Source organism: Montipora capricornis, chromosome 4, assembly GCF_036669925.1.
Source record: "Montipora capricornis isolate CH-2021 chromosome 4, ASM3666992v2, whole genome shotgun sequence".
NCBI lineage: Eukaryota > Metazoa > Cnidaria > Anthozoa > Scleractinia > Acroporidae > Montipora > Montipora capricornis.
Genome location: NC_090886.1, coordinates 29,508,865 through 29,531,364, shown reverse-complemented (window position 1 = coordinate 29,531,364; position 22,500 = coordinate 29,508,865). Strand labels below are relative to the sequence as shown.

The following is a 22,500-nucleotide window of genomic DNA, read 5'->3' as shown; positions in this document are numbered from 1 at the left end:
CTCCTGAAAGATGGCGTGGTCTGCGATGGGGGATCAAGCACTTCTAGAACTTCCGGGATATGCAAAACCCCCTCAAATTGAGACCACGGTATCAACTTCCCTGGACCCACATTGAACGCTCTCCACGCACGTATTCCACTCTCTTCATACTTGAAGTTGTTAAGCAAGCTCACACCCTCCCATTTGACTGGCGGAGTAATTGACGTATTAAGTAAGACGTAACTAGCTTTCGCACGAGACTCTGGACCAGACTCTATGGCAGTTTTCAGCTGCACAGCTGTTGTCACATCATGACCCTCGTTAACATATCTTCCTACTTGCTGCTTGACGGTCGCAGACTTCTTTGCCGCCTTGAGGGTCGGAAAAGTCGTTCCGTTCTACAACCACCCCAGCGATGTCACCTGCTAGTTTAGCTGAAACGATTGTATACCCGCTGTGGTAACAGCCCGCATTATCTTGCTTGTAATAAGCTCTTTCTAATTGCGGCATTTCCTTCTTCAGTGAGGCGAGGCAGACCTGCATTATAGATACCACGACGGCACTGTCTTGTGAACAGTTCTGAAAGACATGTACAAATGTTTGAGACTCAAAGTGCTCGCTTTCTTCCGACTTTCTGATTGCAACTGTAATATGCCATGGTAACCCACGCTTAGCAAACCAGTCCGACTGCGGCTCTCGAAATTTCCGTGGCATGTATTTCATCGCCCAATCCTGAACAAGGAACACATCAGATTTGCTCTTGATTTTAGCTAAAACAGAACATTTGGCTTGATCCTGGTGAACGGAGTGCAACTGATGGGATTTCCAGATCATGATGTTATTTGTTGCTTGCTTAATAGTGTGCAGCATGTCCTCCTCCTCCTCTTCATTGCAAAGTGCATGAGAACACTCACTTTCCAAGGTAGTTAGGACTTCCTGCAACTGGTAGCACTGCGCGCATGACTCATTGTGTGGGTGATGGCAGCAGGCTTGAAAGTCAGAGTCTGTTGAATCACTTAGGGCGTAAGTCCTACAGTGATCAGCAATGCTCGACGACTCAACCACATGGACCTGAAACACACCAAAGACAACACAAACCGCAATTGTTGTTTTTACGTATACAATTTCAATTGCAATACTTTCTTGAATAAGTGACACCCCCGTCCCTCTCATTCTCCGAATTAAGCGTCCCTCAAATAAAACCCACATTCCATTAGGTGTTTACTTCTGATACTAACTTTCAAATAAAATATAATAAAAATGAAAATATAGTACAAATATCCAGCAAGATCACAGTATTTTTACTTTGGGAAAGTAGTTCACAAAACCTGGTGTGGATCATGTTTCTCCCATTTTCGTGAATTTCTTCTGCCAAACCTCATACTAAATTTTGTAACGAAATAAAATACCTTGTAGTCACTCTTAAGGTATTGCTTTGATGAGCGCAGCTGTTGCTTCATTTCTCTCGCCCAGACTTCCGTTTTGCCACAGTCAACCAGTTTATCGACCAGTTTGTCCAAGTCATCAAATGCTTCGGTTCCTTTGGCAGAAACGTTGTCAAGTCCTTGTAAAGACTTCCTAACAGACGCTGAACACTCATCCAAAACTCTATGTAGTGTTCGCTTGCTCATGGGCTCAAAACCTCTTTCACTACAGTATTGTTGGTACTGTTGAAAAATACGCTCAGGTATCATCATTCTGATCACGTTTGTGGTCTTAATAACCTCACCAGTTGATAGCTTCCAAAGCCTTTCGCCAAAAGGAACATTATGAAGAACATGCGGACTTGTGATGAACGAAATGAAATCTTCTAATTTTCCTTGGTCAACTTTCATCCTCCGGTATTCATGGCTTGGAATCGGTTCTGCTCTCCCGTGTAGCAAGGTATGGTGTCGAGCTATGTTATAGCGGTAATTGGTGACTGTTGGGATAAACTCCTGCACCTCTTTGAAAGACAACTTGTCAGACAGGATTGAGAGTATTTGCCGTCGAGTACTCCAGTGCTGAGCGTTTACGTAACTCTCAGCGAACGCTTCAAGAAGCTCCAGATCCTTCCGACTTTTCCCACCAGTTGTTCTTAGATAACCTTTGCGCTCACATAATGCATTTTGAGTCTTTTGGAGCAAGGACATCTAGAACTGCTGAAACGCACTGCTCAGCTTTCCTCACATATCGGCGCTTAGAACGGCTTTGTGCTTCATTCCACGGTACTGACAGTACGTGGCGCACTGGGCTGATGTCTCGAACCTGTAGAAAGCGGTTGAGCTGTTCCCTGGACTCGTCTTGAACGTCGGTTAAACTAGCTTCACTTTCCTGTGAAGCCTCGTCTGGGACAGAAAAACTCTTTTGTTTAGACTTGGCTTTACATTCAGTATCAGTGGCCGGAATGGAAAAATAAATGTCTCTATCAGTTTCATGATGGATCTGAAGTGCGTAAAAGGAAAGAAAAGTTTTGAATTCCATGTGCGACGCTAGGGGGGGAGGGGGGCGGGTGGGTGGAGTCGGAGAAGGTACTTTTTTCTTTTGTCTTAGGTATTTTTGTCTTTTTAGGGTCTGTTTCCACAAAGAGAGGGTTCCTCGGCTAACCGAGTTACCCGACCAACTGAGCTACCCTGCATGGAAGAGCCAATTTTGCATACGTTCCGTTAGAAAACACATTGGAGCGTTTACATGCCAGACAGGGTGACCCGACTAGCCGAGGCGAGAAGACGGCTAAAGTAGCGTGATACTCCAAGGCAGCCTTCAACGTGAACTGCCTCTAGTAACTACGATCAATTAGTAGAGTGAAAAGTAATAGCCCAATACACTGAAAAGCAGCAGCTAGCGGAACGAGTGATTAAAAATTTACACTTACTACCTGTTTGTCCATCATCTGGTTTGTTGTGCTTAGCGGCCGCTATTTTTAGTTAATGAGATCTTCGTTTGTTTTTATACTCTGATTTCACATTTCTATTTCTTATTTTAGCATTTTATTTAGGGCTACATAATCACCAGGTTCAACTCGCTCAAACTATCTGTGATGTTAGCAACTTCTTCTGTCATATGTCCTGTCTCAGGTACCTGTTCTTCAAACACGCTGAGCATCTTTCTACATTTTACGCAAATTCCTTCCGAAAAAAAAAGGGCGAATGCTGTTAACATCACAGAAATTATCCCAAAGATGCGTAATTTTAGATGGAGCTGTACCAAATTTAACTGTAGTTATTGTTGAAAACATAAACAAATTCAATTGTGAAAGGCTGATGGTGCGATGAAGGATCAAAGGGGTGAGGGAAAAATAGAAATGTGATATGTCTTGCTCATTACGAACCTAACATTTTTCTTCCATCAATGGAAACTTTGGAAATCCAACAAAATGGAAATGGGAAATCCAGCAAAATGCAAGGAGATTATTTTCCGTAAGAAAGGTTTCAGTCAGGACATCGCGCCAGTTAGTAATATACCGCAGTGCGCAGAGTTACCCATATTAGGTGTTCCAACAAAATTGTAAATACAGTAAATACAGTAGTCATGTGCGTGCGAAGGTAATTAAGGCGAACAAGTCATTATTCGCATTAGGATCTTTACGTAAGGAAGGAATGTCCCAGAGGAAGTAGATCACCTTTTTCACGTAATAGTTTTACCAAATTTTTCTTACGCTCTGTCGGTTTATGGTGCCTCAGATTCCAACCTTTCTGTAAAACAGAATTTCTTAGACCGGTGTATAAAAAGAAAGTTATACATGTATACGTCCAAGAATGTAAATATTAGGAACTTGCTAGAGAAGGCGGACAAGACACTCTACAAAAAAAGATTGAATGTCCGTTCTTCCAGTTTTTACCTAAGGAAAAGAAAACGAGGTACAATCTTAGAAATACGTCAGTCTCTGTCCCTTGGATCCACACTGACAGATTTAAGAACGTTTTTAGAAACAGAATAATTTTTAAATATGATATGTAAATAGTTTCTAGAGTTCATATTTTTTCTTTCTTATTAATTGTAACGTAGGATATGTAAATTTTATCTTAAGAAATAAAGATTATTATTATTATTATTATTATTATTATTATTATTATTATTATTATTATTATTATTTAATCGTACCCAAAGACTGGAGTTTTGCTTTATATCTGGTTAGACTGCTTTAATATCACAAGCCGGTACGTAATCCTTAACACAGCGCGAGCTGCTAACGGAATACGCGGTGTCTGACATTTTCAGGAATACGGGCTGCCATAAATGATGGCAATCAACTGGCTATTAGTTCATCAAACACTTCATCACTCACCTGAGCTCACAGGGACAAACTGATTTGTAAGTTCCAATAACTTGAAGGACTGGGACAAATTTATTCCTTTTTGCATTGTTGGTACTTTCCGAAGGTCCTTGCAGTGACCCGAAACAACTTCCGGTACGCTACATAACCACTTGGCCTTCGCCAACCTATGCCCAATCACGCCCGATGAGCGGAACAGATGGTCATTTCCAAGAAGTTTGATGGCTTTTCAAAACACCCGCATCTAGCCAAGATAAGTTCCACTTCAGTTTCAACGCTGGAAATTTCAAGGACTTTTTGTGTTTTTTGATCTCCTTATTACACTGGGTGAGTGGTATGATGGAAGTCGAAGAACTACTGCGTTCGTCCGCGCCACAAATTCCATCGGCAATATTGAATATTTTTAATCTGTACTTCCCAGTAATAACCTTGGTTTCTTCCGAGGTAAGTGCGTTGTTTATTTAGATCAAGAAGTAACATTTACTTTCCGTGGGAACAATTACCCTATTGGCTTCCACGACAACATACAGTCTCACACACGTAATGAAATAAATTAATTTAGGTCCGATTTCTAATCTGACCTTTTTTTATTTCTTTACCACTTTTAATAGGAAATTCTCTCATATTAAAGAAAAGTCTCACATCAGCAACTAAGATAGTTTTACTTATGACTGATTTGACGCAACAGATTTAAAATATTTGCGAATTTGATCGTGCGCGACAAATCATGGGAGAGTAAAAGTTTTGTGTTTCCCTCACTTTTTTCGAGTTAGTTTTTCATGATCGATATAAATACATTTTATATAACGAAGCAAAACTTAAAATGATTGAACCGTCTTAATTGCGATGTCTCTGACCCAAATTTGATTTTCTATTTTGGGGTGAGTTGCATTAGCTCACATTGTAAATTTTACTGGCGCTGAATTGTAATTTTCTCGAATTTTGACCGGCGTTCATTCAAAACTGATAGTAGATCCCAAATAAATGAAACTGCAAACCTAAACCTCAACGACTGGACACTCTTTGGTTAAAATATCAGAAGATTTGAAACACTACCGGTCAGCTTTTTGTCTCGCTGGATATAGATTATTTTTGAGTTTTCAACTAATGAGGAAAGTGTGTTTGCTTAATTGGGGCTCAGTTTGCTCGGAAAGAACAAGAGATAAAAATAATCACTATGTCTTGACTGAAGAAGAGTCAATACATGCAATTAAAGTTGAGAAAGATTCACAGCATGTAAACGTCTGTGTAGCAAGGAGCTGAAAAGTGTGAAATTTTGGATTCTCACGAAGTGAAAATTTGAGCTTCCGGTACCATAACCGTTTTTCGTGGTTTTCTGCCGTTAAATGAAATATTTCAAAAAACTAACTTGATATCCTCTAGTTACTTACCTAGGCCTTCAAACTGACAAAGTCTGAGGGAAATTGATTTTTTGACCCTGGCCACGATTTCTTTGATTTTTAGTGGCAATCACTCTTAACTCCTTCCAGTGTCCAAAATTGGAAAATACCGTGGCTAGTAACTAACGTCTCAAGTAGATTTGCTTGTGTATTATTTTTATAGTTCTTTCATCCCATGCTGGAAATTGAAGCGAAAGTCATTGTGTCTAGTAACTTGAGATTGACTTCTATATCTACCATTTAAATACTAAAATACGTTTAACAATGCTATGTTTAAGTGGTTTTGAACAATATTCTCGTTGGGTGCCCCTGTCTCTTTCGCGCAAGCTTTTCGCTTTCTCTTTCTCGCTTCCTTCACTTACCGGTTGCTTTTCTTCTGTCAAATGTGAAGCCACAGAAGCCAATTGCGTGCGCTTCGCGCCTTGAAAAACTAATTTTTGCAGCCTAGTAAAAATTTAGTATGCAGAAAAAGGTATCAATTAAATATAAAGAATATATCAGTCACCATCGACGGGTTTCAGGCCTATTTTGAAAATTCCAGCCCTCTTCAATGCTCAGGCCCCTTTTTTGCAAAAATTCTAGCCCTCTTCAATGTTCAGGCCTTTTTTGCAAAAATTCAAGCCCTCTTCAGTGCGGTTGCGAAATGTCTTGGAAATCTGTCAGAAAATGTGAAATATCTAGGAAATCTGTTCCAGAAAAATGATTTAGAAATCGAAGATCGAAAATCGCGAAAATCGAAGGTCGCCAAATACTCGAAAATTCTAGCGGACCTTCCTTCCGAACAGATATTTACCGAAATTACTCGTTGGGTGCCCCTGACACGTGTTGTAATTTTGTAAAACACTTCACTGTTGACATAGCTATTGTCTTGCACTGAAACTAACAATAAAACCAACAAAATGAAAAGACAATGATCCAACTCATACATGACACTATCTTTGATGAAAGCACTTTTTTGATGCACGTCTTATAAACGGAGATGTGAGCGCAATTTTCTCATGCTGGAAATCTAAGTTCTGAAGTACTTGTTTTGAGGAAAAGAATCACAGAGATAGAAAATGAAAATGTGCAGCTTAAGGCTCAATTAAAACTTGCAAATGTGCTGGTAAGGGGTTCCTATCATATGTTTGTTTGTAAGACAATTAACTGACATTCTGATTACTGACAAATGGCTTTGTGGATCCTTCGTACCCTTAGTAATATATTAATAGTTAATATCATTTCTCAAATGAACAGAGGCTCCTAAACAAAATAGACCTTTGAATTGTAAGAAGCGTGCCCTTTGTTTAACTTTTAGTTCCACCTCCTGAAGCCCTAGAATACTTCACATGGGTTTTTTGGTCTACTCTGTATATGTAATTTCAAAAGTATGAATGATGTACAAGTTTACTAACAGGAAAGTGTTTCAAATATCAGCCATTCCGTAAAATCAAAGAACAGTTCTACAATGAATGAAAATCAGGTCAATCCACAAAATTACTGTTGTTACGGCCATGACAGAGGAAAGAAACATGTTGCCTTCAGGTCAAGACAAATATGCAGCTTTCCAAAAGTTCTTTCAATGAGTACTTCACTGTTTCATTTTCCGGCTTAATCGTGCTCTTTCTTATTGGGAGATTCACACACATATGCAACAGAGTCATTTTGACTTCCGTCAACCGCACATTTCAGGGAAATGTACAAACAGTTTGTGCAAATGTCTTGGACATTAAACACAACTATCCCCTCAAGAGAGAAAAAGGTCACTCGAGTGATTTGTGTCTTTGGGTTGTAGTTAAGGTTCAAAATTGGGTGACCTATTGCAAGAAAAGGTGAACTTTGAAGGGCTGTCATGTTTCCTGAAAGTGTCGGATCCAGTGAATGGTGTGGTGGACTGTGCAACATACTCTGAACTTAACTCGCCCCCTTGTTGTGCCTCTAGTTCCACAGAGGTCAATTCAGAGGGTTGAGGAGTGCATGGCAAACTTGTCACGGGACTGAGGAATGGCAACATCTGTAAACAAAGATTCATCTGCCATCTTCTGGACAAGTATGCAGCACACTTGCACTCCTTCTTAAAGTGCACATGACTCGAAATTTCACAACCAGTTTTTATTTTATATCCTTAAAATTTAGGCTATGCTTGATAGGATTTCGTTAAAAGAATCTTCCTACAAATGTCCGAAGTGAGTCAGCCAAAACTTCAGCATTTTGGCCACGAAAATTGCGACATTTCCTGTGCGTCATCAGTTATGTTTGATTGCAGCAGGAATATAAACAACAAGGCAAATTGCAAAGTCTGCAGAAAATATTGTGTTGGCAGTGGCCCTGGGCTAGTCAGCTGCAAAAATCCCAGTTTCACCCCAGGGCCCGGTTCCTCGAAAGCCGATTAACTTAATCCAGGATTAGCGTAAACTTTTGTTTCACGTTTTCAACTTTTTGGTGAAAGTTTCTTTTGCTTATTTTTGTTTTTCAAGATTGACGTCTTCTCACGTAAAGTTCTGCCGAAAATCTGCGTTGAACAGCATTTGGGAGTAGAGAAATAAACTGCTTAGTTAATTTTTAATCTTAGATTAGCGTTAATCGGTTTTTGAGGAACTGGGCCCAGGTATATAAATGCACCTCCTTTTTTAGAAAGGAGGATTGAAGAAAGAAATGGACGAAATTTGTCGAAAAACACAGGCCCGTTTTAAATCTTGATACTGAGAACTGAAAATACAAGTGGAGGGGAAAATTGCAATTGACGGGCTCAAGAGTGATGTGAACACTCCGCAAGATTTCTCCCTATGTGGACTTCAGACCAAATTGTTATTCTTCATTAAATAACAACTACAACTGCCAGTAGAGAAGATCAGGGAATACTCTACATTGCTATGTGTGCTTTTGCTGCTTTAAATCGTAAATGTAGGAGTAAAATACTCTCACAACCACACCCAATCTTCTCACAAGTTGGAAGTTTACACAACCAATGACGTCAAAATCCTCAACTCGATCCCAGGGCTTTGTCTTATATTTTCCTCAAAAATACGCAAGGTTTCTTTGCAACAGTTGCGATGGAGCCAAGAACAAATATGAAAAAGTGTACCGTTAAATAATCAAGATATTCTGCCACCACTGACAAGTCTTGATCAGTATGGCAATTCAGTGAGTCTGGTGAAAGGAAGGAAAGGAAAGGAACTTATTTAAGTGTGCAGTCGATTTAGCGCTGGAGCGTTAATTGGGGACACTGTAAATTGAAATTAACAATCAACGCAAATCAAGTCAAATGTTGGTTTTTGGGGAGAGGGGAAACCAGATTACCCTGAGAAAACCTCTCTGTGCAGAGTACAGAACCAACAAACTTAACCCACATATGACGCCGAGTCAAGGAATCGAACCCGGGCCACATTGCTGGGAGGCGAGTGCTTTCACCACTGCGCCATCCCTACACCCTTAATGGTGAGTCGCGATGAGGCTAAGGGCTTAGGAGCAACACGAGCAGGATTCACATCAGCCATGGTAACTCTGTCAGACTATGATGATGACTCAATGACAATGATCTAGAACGCGAACCTTCCCTTGATGACTCAGGAATAGGAGAAGATGGTACTGGAAACAACGAAGGAAGCCAAAAGAGCAATGAAAATCTAAGTTCTGAACTACTTGTTTTGAGAAAAAGAATCACAGAGATAGAAAATGAAAATGTGCAGCTTAAGGCTCAATTAAAACTTGCAAATGTGCTGGTAAGGGGTTCCTATCATATGTTTGTTTGTTAGACAATTAACCGACATTCCGATTACTGACAAATGGCTTTGTGAATCCTCCGTACCCTTAATAATATATTAATAGTTAATATCATTTCTCAAATGATATTAAAGGCTCCTAAACAAAATAGACCTTTGAATTGTAAGAAGCGTGCCCTTTGTTTAACATTTAGTTCCACCTCCTGAAGCCCTAGAATACTTCCAAACACTTGTTGGGCTTTTTGATTCGGAAGCCAATCAGGCCCTGCAAGACATCGCTCCTTGTACTCCTCCTTATGTGATAAAGGCCAATTTTAATCCATCTGAGGCACACATTTGTAACTGATAACCTCTAGTAAATCCCTGTGTTCTTGAGATCTCCTAATTCACACTTTCCCTGGTGTGAAGATGTCTGCAAGAATGCTGTTGACATCAAGAACAGTTTGGCTTTCTGTGACACTGTACGACAGCGCCAAAAAGTCCAAGTAAACAGCATTTTCAAACATATACTTGAATGGTTCCAAATCTGTTAAAAAATATTTACAAAGTCAAGGACAACAACATCTTTAACCTATCTATTTGTGGATAAATAATATATAGCCTAAAAGCGGAGCTGCTTGGTTATTTATTCTTACTGTCTGTAGGGTTAGTGAAAATGAAAGGTTTCAAATTGTCCACCTTTTGATGTTTCTGGTTGCTGCTTTAATAATTAAATCATTTTCTTTGCTTTCTTCTAAAGAAAAATTCATTGCCCAACTAGTGAATTCCATGGTAAATGTTATGCTAAAAACCAATATCGCATGAATCATGAAGTGGAATTGGTTATAAATTCACCAGTTTCGCAATGAAGTTTTCTTGAACTGCATAGGTTTTAAAAGAAAACAAGCACACCCTCAGAAAGGGAATGGAAAAGGAACAAGCCATTTCAGAGTCAACTGTCAATAGCCAGTGAATAGGAATCACGCTAAAATTAGAAGCCATAAAAAAACTTTGTCACTTTAAGGCCAAATAACGAGTTTTACTGATTTAGTTTATTTCACTTTATCTCTGAAAACGAGATGATTCACATTTCGATGCATTTCATTGAAATACGCCGACAAGAACAAGAATCGGCAAAATACGGCAATGCAACCAAGAAAGGACGAACTTCGAACAAGAACCGCTCCAACACTTAAGTAACGTTTAGGTGCTTTAAACAAACCTCTGAACAAAATTAGTTGACACATTGTGTGTGAAAAGTGCATTTTAAGTGTAAAATAAAACTATCATTTGAATCATGCTCTAAAATATTGAGAAGACCACCCTCCCCATTCAATGTTGCCAGTTTGTACCTAAATACCCCGGGAATGACAGTACACAACAGATAGAACCAATGCGTCATAGAGGGTAGAGATGGTTAATGTGTCAACAATTTTGTCGCTGATTGTCCTGAACTATAATATCGCACATTTCTTGAAAATAAAGTACATTTTACGATTATGGTTAACCCGTGGGGAATCTATAACGCTCATTGAAACTATTGTACTTCACCCAAAATTAAAGTAGCTGCTACTAGTGCTGCATTGTTTTATGGGTAAATTTCAGTCCGGGTCACAAACTATCAAAATGGCTGCTCTAGAGGAAGAATTACCAGTATCAGTACTTTATGTTTATGTTTGATGAAGAGAAAATCAAGGCTAACGTTAACATTGGAGCAAGTAGAAGCAATTTAACAGAGGCTTTTAAAAGGCTTTTCAGATAAGTACTTCAAACGATCTGATACTGCAGCATTATGACAACGAGTGGGAAGAATGGATAAACTTACCAGACGATTTTACTGCCTCGACAAAAATCAAGCTTAAAGTCATTTTCAAGCTGTCAGTTCCTATACAATTAAACTTTAACTCGGACACAAAGTCACATTCCAGTAAACAAGCTACATTAAAGGCTAGCTCAGGCAGTGGGATGTTGGTTGTAGACAAAACGAATCAAATTAAATAAGTTCAGCCATTTGAAAGTTATCTGATTCAAAACCCTCACAGTGCACGACTCCAATACTATAATGATGTTGTATCTGTTTTATACATTGAGTGTTTTACAGATTTTCCTTCAAAGGAATGATTCCAACATTACTTAATTGCTGAAAGAAGGTGGAGATTTGAAATAGAAAGTGATATAAACTCTTTGGCTTGAAAAGTGGATGAAATCAAAAGCAATTCAGCAAACTCAGATAATGGTCATTCGTAACACACTCAAAGGTTACAATCTATTCCACATGCTGCCAATTCTGAAGATGTTTTTCGGTGTGAAAGAGCTATAGGTACCTTGGAGAAAATGATGAATTCCTCTCAAGGTATTACAAACAGACTGTCAGAGAAAAAGAAAAATTGTTATCTTCCTGATTTAGTTCCAGGTGGAAAGAGCACAGTAAGGTATGTTGAAGTAAAGCTTCAAGCATTAGAAGAAATAAAGGGAACACTTTTTCACATGCTGGACAATGTCAATACCGTACTTCTTGCCTTACGTAGAAGACATCACCAAAATACCTACACTAAGGCTGAAGAAGTGAGAAGGAAGAGAAGAATGAAAGAACAAAAAAGAAAGAACAAGACCAAGAAGCTGAAGTATTGTCAAGGCAGGCTAAAGAGGTGTGTAAACTTTTGACTGGGAATGGAGAAATAGATATGACTCAAAAAGCCAGTATTCCTGTGATTGATAGTAATAACCCCAACAGAGAAGCACTTCACACTAAACTGAGAAAGAGATTTCACCTACAGCCTCTCAAACAGCTTAAAGAGCAAGGATATATCAGTGATTGTGTTATAATTAAGATAAGACAAGCCATTGAAAGGTGAGAGGCTGACAGGACTGCTTCAACGAAGAAAGAAGATAATCAGCCCAAGCTTACTGCTTTTTCTATGAGAAGTACATGCTCTAATAGCAAAAAACTTGACAGTGTCACAGAGAGTGAGTCCACATCAACCTCATCTACAAATAATGATTCGGATAGTGAGATTGCATAACATGACTTTATGCATGTAATCATTTGTTAAAATGCCGATGAAATTGTTTCAGTGTTACACAATAATGGATGTTGTGTTGATGCACCTACTATTTGAGCATTAAATCTTTTTGTCAAAATGCTGATGAAATTGTTTTAGTATTACACAATATAGGTCTTTGTGTATAACTGAATCAAAATCAGGTCCTTTAATACTCAAGCATCATGCTGCTCAGTAGGGATGCTACTTAAAAGGAACCTGAAGACCTCCACCTCCCCATCCAATGTTGCCAGTTTGTATCTAAATATCCAGGAACGACGGTACAACATTGTTTGGGGGAGAAGGGGGATGAATTGGACTACCTAAAGAAGGCTAAAAGACAGAACCAATGTGTCATAGGGAGTAGAAATGGTTAATGTGTCAACAATTTTGTTGCTGATTGTAGATTTCCTTACTTGTTGTAGGAGATTTTAACATTCATGCAGACGTCTCTACTGATGCTGATATTGCAAAGTTTATTGATTTACTGGAGTCGCTGGGGCTTGAACAGCATGTTACTAAACCTACTTTAGTTTCAATCAGCCAACTTCAATTTAGAGTCTTTGGATTCTCTAAGGAAAGATCTGGGGTTACAGTGCAATTTCTTAGTATGGGCTGGTCTTGGATCTGCGATTCCAATATCATTAAGAAGTCTGGTAACTGAGGTAGGGCAACTAGACCACCTAAGATTTTACCATAATAGTATGTCTTTTGATGCGACCTTGGCAAAAAGTAAACAGTATTTTAATTTGCTTATTCACAGAAAAGTTGTTTTGCCAAAAGGTGCTAAAAGGTTAATTTTAATATTGACTCTGCCCTTTTATCAAATATCTACCTGCATTGAAACTTATTTAAGAGATTTCCAATTTAAAGTACTTAATTATATAACATGCACTAATGTTCTTCTTAAAAAAATGAGAATACTTGATTCAGATATGTGCACTTTTTGTAATCGCTTTAAGGAAGATATACGACATCTATTTTTTCACTGTCCTTTCTCTTTATCGTTTTGGAGAGATTTTGAAGCCTTTTGGAACATTAATATGAATGAGATTATTCACTTATCTGTGCAAGATATAATTTGTGGGCACGTATCAGCTTTGAAATTACTGTATTTTAGTTGGAAAATTCACCATCTTTCAATGCCGCAAAAATAATATGAAGCCCAGTTTGGAGTTATTTAAAGTTTAGTTACATCAAAAATACTCTTTGGAGCTATTTATTGCTCAAAAGTGTAATAAATTAAATAAGTATAGGAACAAATAGAAGTTCAAGCCTCTGACTTAACTGCAATAATTGTAATTAGAAAATGTATCCCATTCCGAAGTTTAGAATAGTCCGAACACTTGCACCGTACCAATTCTATTTTGTCCTAATTTGTGTTTCGTGTTGTGTATGAATTGTGTGTGTGTGCGTGTGTAAGCTTAAAGTGTATATGACAGATTTTTTTTTATTTGCTCGATAAAATCTCCATAATGCACTGATAAGTATGGAAAAAAAAATTTTTCGATAGCGATTTTTCTTCCCCGTGTTTTGATGGACCAAAAACGTGAAATTTCACTTCCGGTGGGGTACAAGACCGCGAAACCGAAAACAGGAGACTGGGGATGATCGTGACGTCATTTCAGGACATCTAGTTTCGCGGAAAACAGATTTCTCAGTGTTTTCTTATATGTGTGCTAAGTAATCGCGCCCAGAAATGGTACAAAAGTGCGTTGTTTTTGGGTGTAGTAATACGAAAGGTATCTCTATCCATCAGATACCATTTTTTGAAGATCAAAGACCAGAAGCGAAGAAAAGAAGGCGAAAGTGGATTGCCTTCGTAAATGTCACGCGTAAGAACTGGACAGCATCCAAGCATTCGGTGATCTGTTCTGTTCATTTCACGCCAGAAGACTTCAGCCGTTTATCTTACGATGGTCAGGAATATCAGCGGCGACTGAAAAGAGATGAAATTGGTGTCGTTTCTATACCGAGCGTGCACAGTGTAAAGCCACCGGAAGAAGAAACGAATAGAGACGTCCGCATGAAACGCCGTGAGGTATGTCTCACCTTTATGTGATAGAGCTAGTATGAGATACACCGCATGAAAAGGCGTAGTCGCTATTACATGTTATCTTTTACCACGAATTATTATTAGTTTTGTGCTTGTGGCGTATTCTTTTCTCTCCTTTGAGTGTTTATATCGGGTAAACTACTGTCACAGTGGCTTTTGTGAACTTCTTTCACAACAATACAAGCAATTCAAGTCGACAAAATACATTCCACTCTTTACGTTTTCGTTGTAGCTTTTGAAAACTCTATCGAAACAATCGAAAAGTGCTTGTACTAATCAGGACCAAAGTGGATCTGAAGAGTCACTTGTGGATATGGAGGGAGAAGTCGGTGCTGCTGAAGAGGAGATGCTGGAGTCAAGTGTGCATGTGATTGGGAGTCCCGGTCAGAGTACTAGTGCCGATGTCCATCATGTTAATTTAGTAGAAGAAAGTGATGATACTGTATGTAGCCCCTGTCCACGAGTCCCGGACGTAAGTTTGACACATTATTGCATTACTTTCAACATTATGCCTATTCTCCAGTGCTTAATAATAATAATAATAATAATAATAATATTACACGGTAGGGTATTGTTCTCATTGATTTTTTTAAGATTACAATTATCATTGATTTTGGGTTTTTCAATGGGTGGTGTGGTGGCCTCATGGTTAGTGCGTTCCACTCCGGAGCGAATTGGGTTTGAGCCCTGGGTGGAGTCATTGTGTTGTATTCTTGGGCAAGACACTTTACTCTCACAGTGCCTCTCTCCACTGAGGTGTATAAATGGCTACCGGCAAATAAAGCGGGATAAAGTCCGGCCTGATGAGTCACTAGGCGTGCATGCAGACTTTACCTTTTACCTTCTTTGTGTTTTTCAGGTTGAGTGTTCCAACTGTGCAAATTTGGAAAACAAGGCGCAAAAGTGGCGAAACCAGTATATTGGTTTAAAATACAAATATAACAGACTAAAAAGGCAGGGGTACAAGGAGAAAAAAGGTTAGATTTCTATGTCCAGGTATAAAATCTGACAAATGAAACATGCAATAGTGCATAGTGACCAAAGGAGGAGAGCTTTTGAGTTGGCCACTACCCCAGTGCAGTTAATAGTAAGAGGCAGTTATTAACAGAGATACATAAGGTAATCACTATTTAAGGCAGAGATCTAGGTAAAATAGATAAATTAATTACTTGATAGAGCTAGACGGAATATACATAAGGTAATCACTATTTAAGGCAGAGAACTAGTTAAAATAGATAAATTAATTACTTGATAGAGCTAGATAATAATTGAAACTGACTGTTGAGTAGGAGACGCTCATAATATATAGAGAGTTCATTGTTTGAGCCATTTTTTTTTCCTTTTTCCTGCTTTTAGAGTCCATGTTACAGATGACAACCTTCGCACTCAGCCAAAACATGTGGTATTCCTGACTCAGCTATTGATGCTGTTTCAGTTTTGTCACATTAGTAAGGCTGATGATCCAGAAGTAACAACACGCCAAGAGGGCACAATGGCTATAGTGAGCAGCACCTGTCGCAACCCAAAGTGTACAAAGAGAAACTTCATTTGGAGGAGTCAACCGAACATGCCTGGAACACAAATTGCTGCTGGCAATTTTCTTCTTTGCTTTGCAATTCTAATGGCTGGTGGGTCAGCCAGTAAAGTTCTCAACATTTTTCGGCACATGGGATTAGGATGTGTATCTTTGCGTTCATTCTTCTGATACCAGAAAGTAAGAGCAAGCAGTGATTCCTAATATATATTATATCTCCTAGGGGTGGTGGACTTGCATATGAAAGGGGCAGGGATGTCAGACTCAGTAACTAGTATCATCTTTACTGAGACACCATCTAGCTAAGTTGCCATTGTTGTTTTGACTGTTTCACAATGGAGGCTTCCAACAGTTAACTTCACAAAAGTTGCTATTGCCCATCTTATTATTTATTCAAAATATTTCCCCATTTCTGATTGGTTAAACCCACATGCATAATTCACCATAACCAGCTGCTGTTGACCAAAAATTGAACCAATGATGTCAAACGTGCAGCCTGCTGCATATTATTGAACCGTTGACCCAGAAAACCTGGGAACGAGGCTGTGTTATTTTTAGTGAGTGGAAAAACAAAGAGCAAAATGGCAAAACTCCTTTAAGAATGGGGAAATATTTTGAATGAATTATAAAAGAATTATTATTGAATTCAGCTTTCCTGTGATATGAAGAATCCTGCAGATCTCAGAGGGTGTTATCCACCTCGGCCTTCGGACTCAGCAGAATTATTCATATCCTACTCAGCCTCCTTCAATAATTGCTAAGTCTGGAGTAGAAATAGCTTTACTTTGTACTTAAATTGATATTTTGCAGGAGAAGTTATTCCCAATGATTTATCTTCACTGGAAGAAATACCAACAAAAGCTGGTGCAGAGTTTGAAGGAAGTGAAAGAAGGTGTTGTGATTGCGGGTGATGGCAGACATGACAGTATGGGGCACAGTGCCAAATATGGTGCCTACACCATATTTTGCTGCACATTGTCAAAGATTATTCACTTTTCATTAGTTCAGGTCTAAAATAATCTTTGTTTGTCTAGCCTTAGGATGGGTATACTGTACATTGTATGCAGCTGTAACAATGCTGTTATTATCTTTTGCCTTGGTTTAAGTATTTCCTATTTGGATATTTTTTATTTTTCTTCAGCGCAATGAAGCAGGGAATAGTTCTGGCATGGAGTATTTGGGTTTGGCCTACCTGTCTGAATGTGGAATAAAAATATCCACATTCATTTCAGATAGGCATACTTCAATTGCCAAGCACATGAGGGAAAAGCTGATTGATATAACACACTACTTCGACCTATGGCACTTAAAGAAAAGTATGTATGAAACATTGTTTTTTTTGTTAAACACATTGATGTTATAAAAGTTCAAAATGCTGATGTTGATTCTATGATGCTTCAGAGGTGCAGAAGTTGCTGTCAACAATTGCAAAGGAGAGTGGATGTGAAGCAGTCACAGAATGGATCAGACCATGCATTAACCATTTGCACTGGAGTGCAACGTCAACTGGCTGTGGAAGTGGAAGAATAATTCTGGCAAAGTTCAAATCCTTCCTTAGCCACATCACCGAGAAGCACTCAGGACTAGATGATCCCCTCTTCAACAAATGTGCTCATGGAGATATTCGTCATCGGAGGTGGCTTTTAAAAGGTTAGTATACTTAATACATTCAGTGGGAGATGTTTCGTTGTTAGCTGTAAATGAAATTCCTAGTTTCTTGATTTGAAATGTGATGCATAATGCTGTATGTAAAATAATATTACCGGTTACTTGTTCGGAGGGTAATTTTTGTTAAACAATGTAGCTTACACTTTCATTTGAGTCTTATAAAGGTGTTTATTTTCATGCTATTTGCATTGGGACTTTGCACCAACCATCCTAATATTGGCTGGAACAACCCAAGGAACAGTGACCAAAATCATAAATTTCTTGCTTGGTTTATTAATCATTGTCATTGATTTATTGCAGACTCAGCAGTGTATGAAAAGGTCTGTGCTGCTTTAACCAACTCAAGTCTAATAAGTGGAATCAAGCAGGCATCGCCACTATCCCAAACCAGCTGTTTAGAGGGTTTTCACTCCGTATAGAACCATTTCTGCCCAAAAATGATTGCCTACAGTTTTGCTGGAATGTTTTGCAGGTCAGTGTAGTATTATAACTACAGAACTAACTGGAATTATTGAGAAACATTACTGCCCTGCATTACTATCGCAGGAGAATTATTTTATTAGATTTGGTTTATGGAAATTATTCTAATAAAATGATGATGATGATATTTACACAATCAAGTGCTTGAAACCAGCTTGTGGTGAGGAGGTATACATGTAGTTGCACAGCATTTTGGTGCTATGAAGGTGATGTGCTTACTGGATTGTTACAATTTGTCAGAACCTTTGCTCTAAGAGCACAGAAGGTTTATCAAGGGAGCTTACACTGTTTGCAATAAACGTGAAAAAATTACAAAATAATACACACCACTATCAACAACACAGCTTAACAGATCTAAAAATGTCCAACTGCTAACTTGACATATCATTTGATTATTCATGTCTTAAAAATAGGTACGTCCTTGCAGCAATACATTTCAATTCTAATTTGATGCGCGACATCAAAAAGAAGGCAGATGATTCAGAGCAGATTAGAGTCCTCTATCCAAAGTTCAAAAATGGAGAGGCTTCTATTAGAGACATTAGAATTGCACAAAACTTTGGTAAGAAACTGTAACTTTTATTTTCATCTAACCATGGGTTAATCAGGGTTTCTAAGGGTCCTGGAAAACCTGAAAAGTCCTGGGATTTTATTATGGCATTTTCCAGGACTGGAAAGTCCTGGAATTTTGTTTAACTCAGCTGAAAAAATGTGAACTTTATGGAAGGCAGTGAGGAGAATTAACATGAGATCATAGGACCATAGGATAGGATATCATGGGATCATAGGGGTTAATGTGAATTTTAGAGCCCTTAGAAAATCAATCCGAGTCCTGAAAAGGCCTGGAAAAGTCGAAGGAAATTTGTTTCTGAAAAAGGGTACAAACCCTGTTAATATATTTGTAGCTCTTTGTCACTCTTGCCCAGTGTCACAAACAACCCCTTGCTCTTCTTTGAGTACTTCTTTTGTGACATGCATAGATTTTGTTTCTCAAGTTGACCTTGTCTGTCTTTGGATTTGGAAAATAGAAATTTATTTTGTTTTTTGCAATATACATGTATAATGGTATTTAGTGTGTCTGATCAACCAAGCTATCTTTTTATCATTTAACAGATTATGTTGAGAAGTTTTATCAGACTTATTTGGAGTCTGAAAATGCAAAACATCTTGGTGCTGCTGCAAATGAGCTACAGGACCAATCACCCCTACCGATGAACAGCATGCTGCAAAAAGAAGACAGACAGGTGGCAGTAGAACGACGACAGGCCAGGCAGAAAATGGCAACTGTCCATGTTCCACCAACTACTCCATGTAAGGTTTATGCAAAGATTATGTACCTGTCTAGGGAAATAAAGCTATTACAATAATGAATATGCATAAGAAAAATTGAAGGGAGGCCATAGCACTGAACGTGTGAAATCCAGGGTGTCTATCATATAACCGAAATTTCCAAGACCTGAAGGTATGTACTGGAGTCCCTGGGTGCTGTTACAACATACAGCCCAAGCCTTTTGTCCCTAACAAGTAGTTTTTCCCCTTAGAAAAATGACCTTGGAATAATAATAAATAATAATAAATAATAATAATAATAATTATAATAATAACAATCACACTAACAATAACAATCACAATTAAATATCATTTAATCAGCACTGATGTTTTATTTATTTGTCTTTTTTTTTTGTTGCAGTGTCTGTTGTTCTTGCACAGGAGGCTACTGTAGCACAATCACATAGTGCAGGAAGAACAAGAAATTGTACTATTTGCAAAAGACCCATGAGAGGTCACAACCTTTTAACTGATTGTCCCAGGAATCAGGCACGACAAAACAGTGGGCAATGACAGGGGACCTTTTTATGAGTTGCCTTGTGACCGCTTAAACCTTAAGATTTTTTCTGTTCATGTTACAACATTATTTCATATTACATCACCATCAACATTATTTAATTTTACACTATAGATAAGAAAAATGTAGGTACTGTGAAATCCACTGATTTTTGGAGTCACTATTAGCCAAAATTGCAATAACAATAAAATCAATGTCAATGGACACTCTTTCTCTAATAATAGCTTTAATCGTTGTCTTCAAAACCAACAAATTCTTGTGGAATCCGGTTTCCTCCAAGGAAACCATGTACTAATTAAGTAAATTCTCTGTAGGCTACTCCCCGAAGATACCTGTATGTGAGAAAGAAAACTTGGGAATAAATGTTTGAGTAATGACTCTGTGTGTTATTTATTACTGTGAGTTCAGCATTACCACTTGACTGCTGCCGGAATCAGCAAGATACATTCAAATTCCACCAAATAATGTCAAGCCAGCGGGGTGGGGGGGGGGGGGGAAGCATAGGGCAGGGATTTGATTGACCGCTTTGGCCCGGGGGGTAGGGCGTTTGAATTATCTTGCTTTCCCGGGGGTAGGGAGATTTGAAATTTTTTTGTGCCCATGACCCCGCCCTATGCCCCACCTCCTCCTTGACATTGATAGGTGCATAACTCTACCGTTGAAAAAAAGAGTAGACTAGAAGTAGAAGTTCAAGGTAGGTAGCAAAAGATAAATACCAAAAAAATGGGAATGAGCTTTGTGTGAGTTTTGGTTCTCAACCCCAAATTCCGGAACAGATTTCTACTAAGGTTTCCAGAAAGGAAATTATATTACAATATTACTCTATGCTATAATGCAATAATTCCATCCTGTTCTTTCGTATACTGGTAGCAATTTTGCACTACTTTAGTATCTGTGTCACGGGTCAATTCATGTCACCATTGAAAAAAATAACAAGGGACAAGACTACCGATTTACTCTATTTCTCAGAAAATATTCGCGTGAGTAACTGGCGCTTCTCTAGCAACTATCCGGTGGTTTTCGACGCTTACCGCGAATAGCCCACACATACTTTTAAAAGGAAAATAGCTCACCGAAAGTTTCCTCACCTCTCTTCCCTATCAATCTGACAATACTTTCTTCCGTCTATCCTCTTGTATTTACTTGCAGCTGATCGAAGAGACCATCTGTTTAGACAAACGACCCTGAAACCTGGATGCAATGTAATACATTCGGGGCTGATTTCCACTTCATTCAGAACAGCCGTACTCACAAGTGATTTGACGCACTTTTCGATTTCCTTGCAGCAAAGGCATTCCTCGGGATTTTGCAGCCGATCTAGAGCACAATGGCCACATGAGCACCTATAAAATAAAACCAAGGAACGCAAGATTATAATTAAACACTGTACCGGCAAAGTGTAATCGTGGTTTCTTAGGCTGGTAATTCATGCAGATCAAGATGTTTCAAAGGTGAGAAATAGCGAACACTTACCAACTCGCGGTTTCAATGTTCCTGTCAAAGTGATTTTGCAACTCCTGGTTTCTCCGTTCATTCTGTTCAACTTCTTGGTTGTGTTCCGCTAACCATTCATCGTCTGCAATAGGCTCATCCACATAGGGTCCTTCTGGGTCTGAACAGTAGACTTCTTCTTCTTCGTCAAGCTCTGTTTCGCACATGTGTGCGAGAGATCCGATTCGATATCGCTGTCAAAACTCATTGTTGTCGTTTGCAGTAGTTTAAATTCAAGCTTTGTTGTGCTGTTTGCATTCAAAAAGGTCGTGGAAAAGTCAGACTCCTCTCCACACACTATCTCACGTATAAGAAAACACTGAGAAATCTGTTTTCCGCGAAACTAGATGTCCTGAAATGACGTCACAATCATCCCCAGTCTCCTGTTTTTGGTTTCGCGGTTTTGTACCCCACCAGAAGTGAAATTTCACGTTTTTGGTCCATCAAAACACGGGGAAGAAAAATCGCTATCGAAAAATTTTTTTTTCCATACTTATCAGTGCATTATGGAGATTTTATCGAGCAAATAAAAAAAAATCTGTCATATACACTTTAATGCTAAGGACTGTTACTGATTGTATTCATTTGTAATTTGTAGCTACACAACCAATAAGTCACGAAAGGAATTTTATGTGACCTTCATAAATGAACAGGAAGGTGATCAGTGCAAACTTTTCAAGTCAACCGAGGCTCTCCTCCTTCCAAGAAATGACTTACGTTTTCCCGCCTTTCAGGACTCCTCCACAGCCCTTGCCAATGATATCTGCCGCTATTTCAACCGTAAGATAATTAGCAAACGTAAAGACCTAGATGCTATTGATGCTACTTAAGGTAGGTTTGCTAAGATTGTTGATGACCCTCAGTTTAGTGCTGATGGTACTTCCTGAGTTCAAAGAGCTTGCCAAGGATAACACGTGCCAACTTATAAGGGGTTCATCCAAAAAAACAGCATGCTTGATCTATGTCCCCTTCTCTTGTCGTGGGTGGCCTTGATGAGCTCCCTCCAATCATCACAACTCAGATCAATTCTTCTTTGACAATTGGTTATTTTCCAACTTCATGGAAAGCGG

At 38.7% G+C, this 22,500-nt stretch overlaps 1 pseudogene; it reads right to left on the bottom strand.

The window, feature by feature from the left end:
• The window catches only part of LOC138046467 (uncharacterized), a 2,059-nt pseudogene extending 907 nt beyond the window's left edge, over nt 1-1,152 (bottom strand).
• Between the last annotated feature and the right edge of the window lie 21,348 nt (nt 1,153-22,500).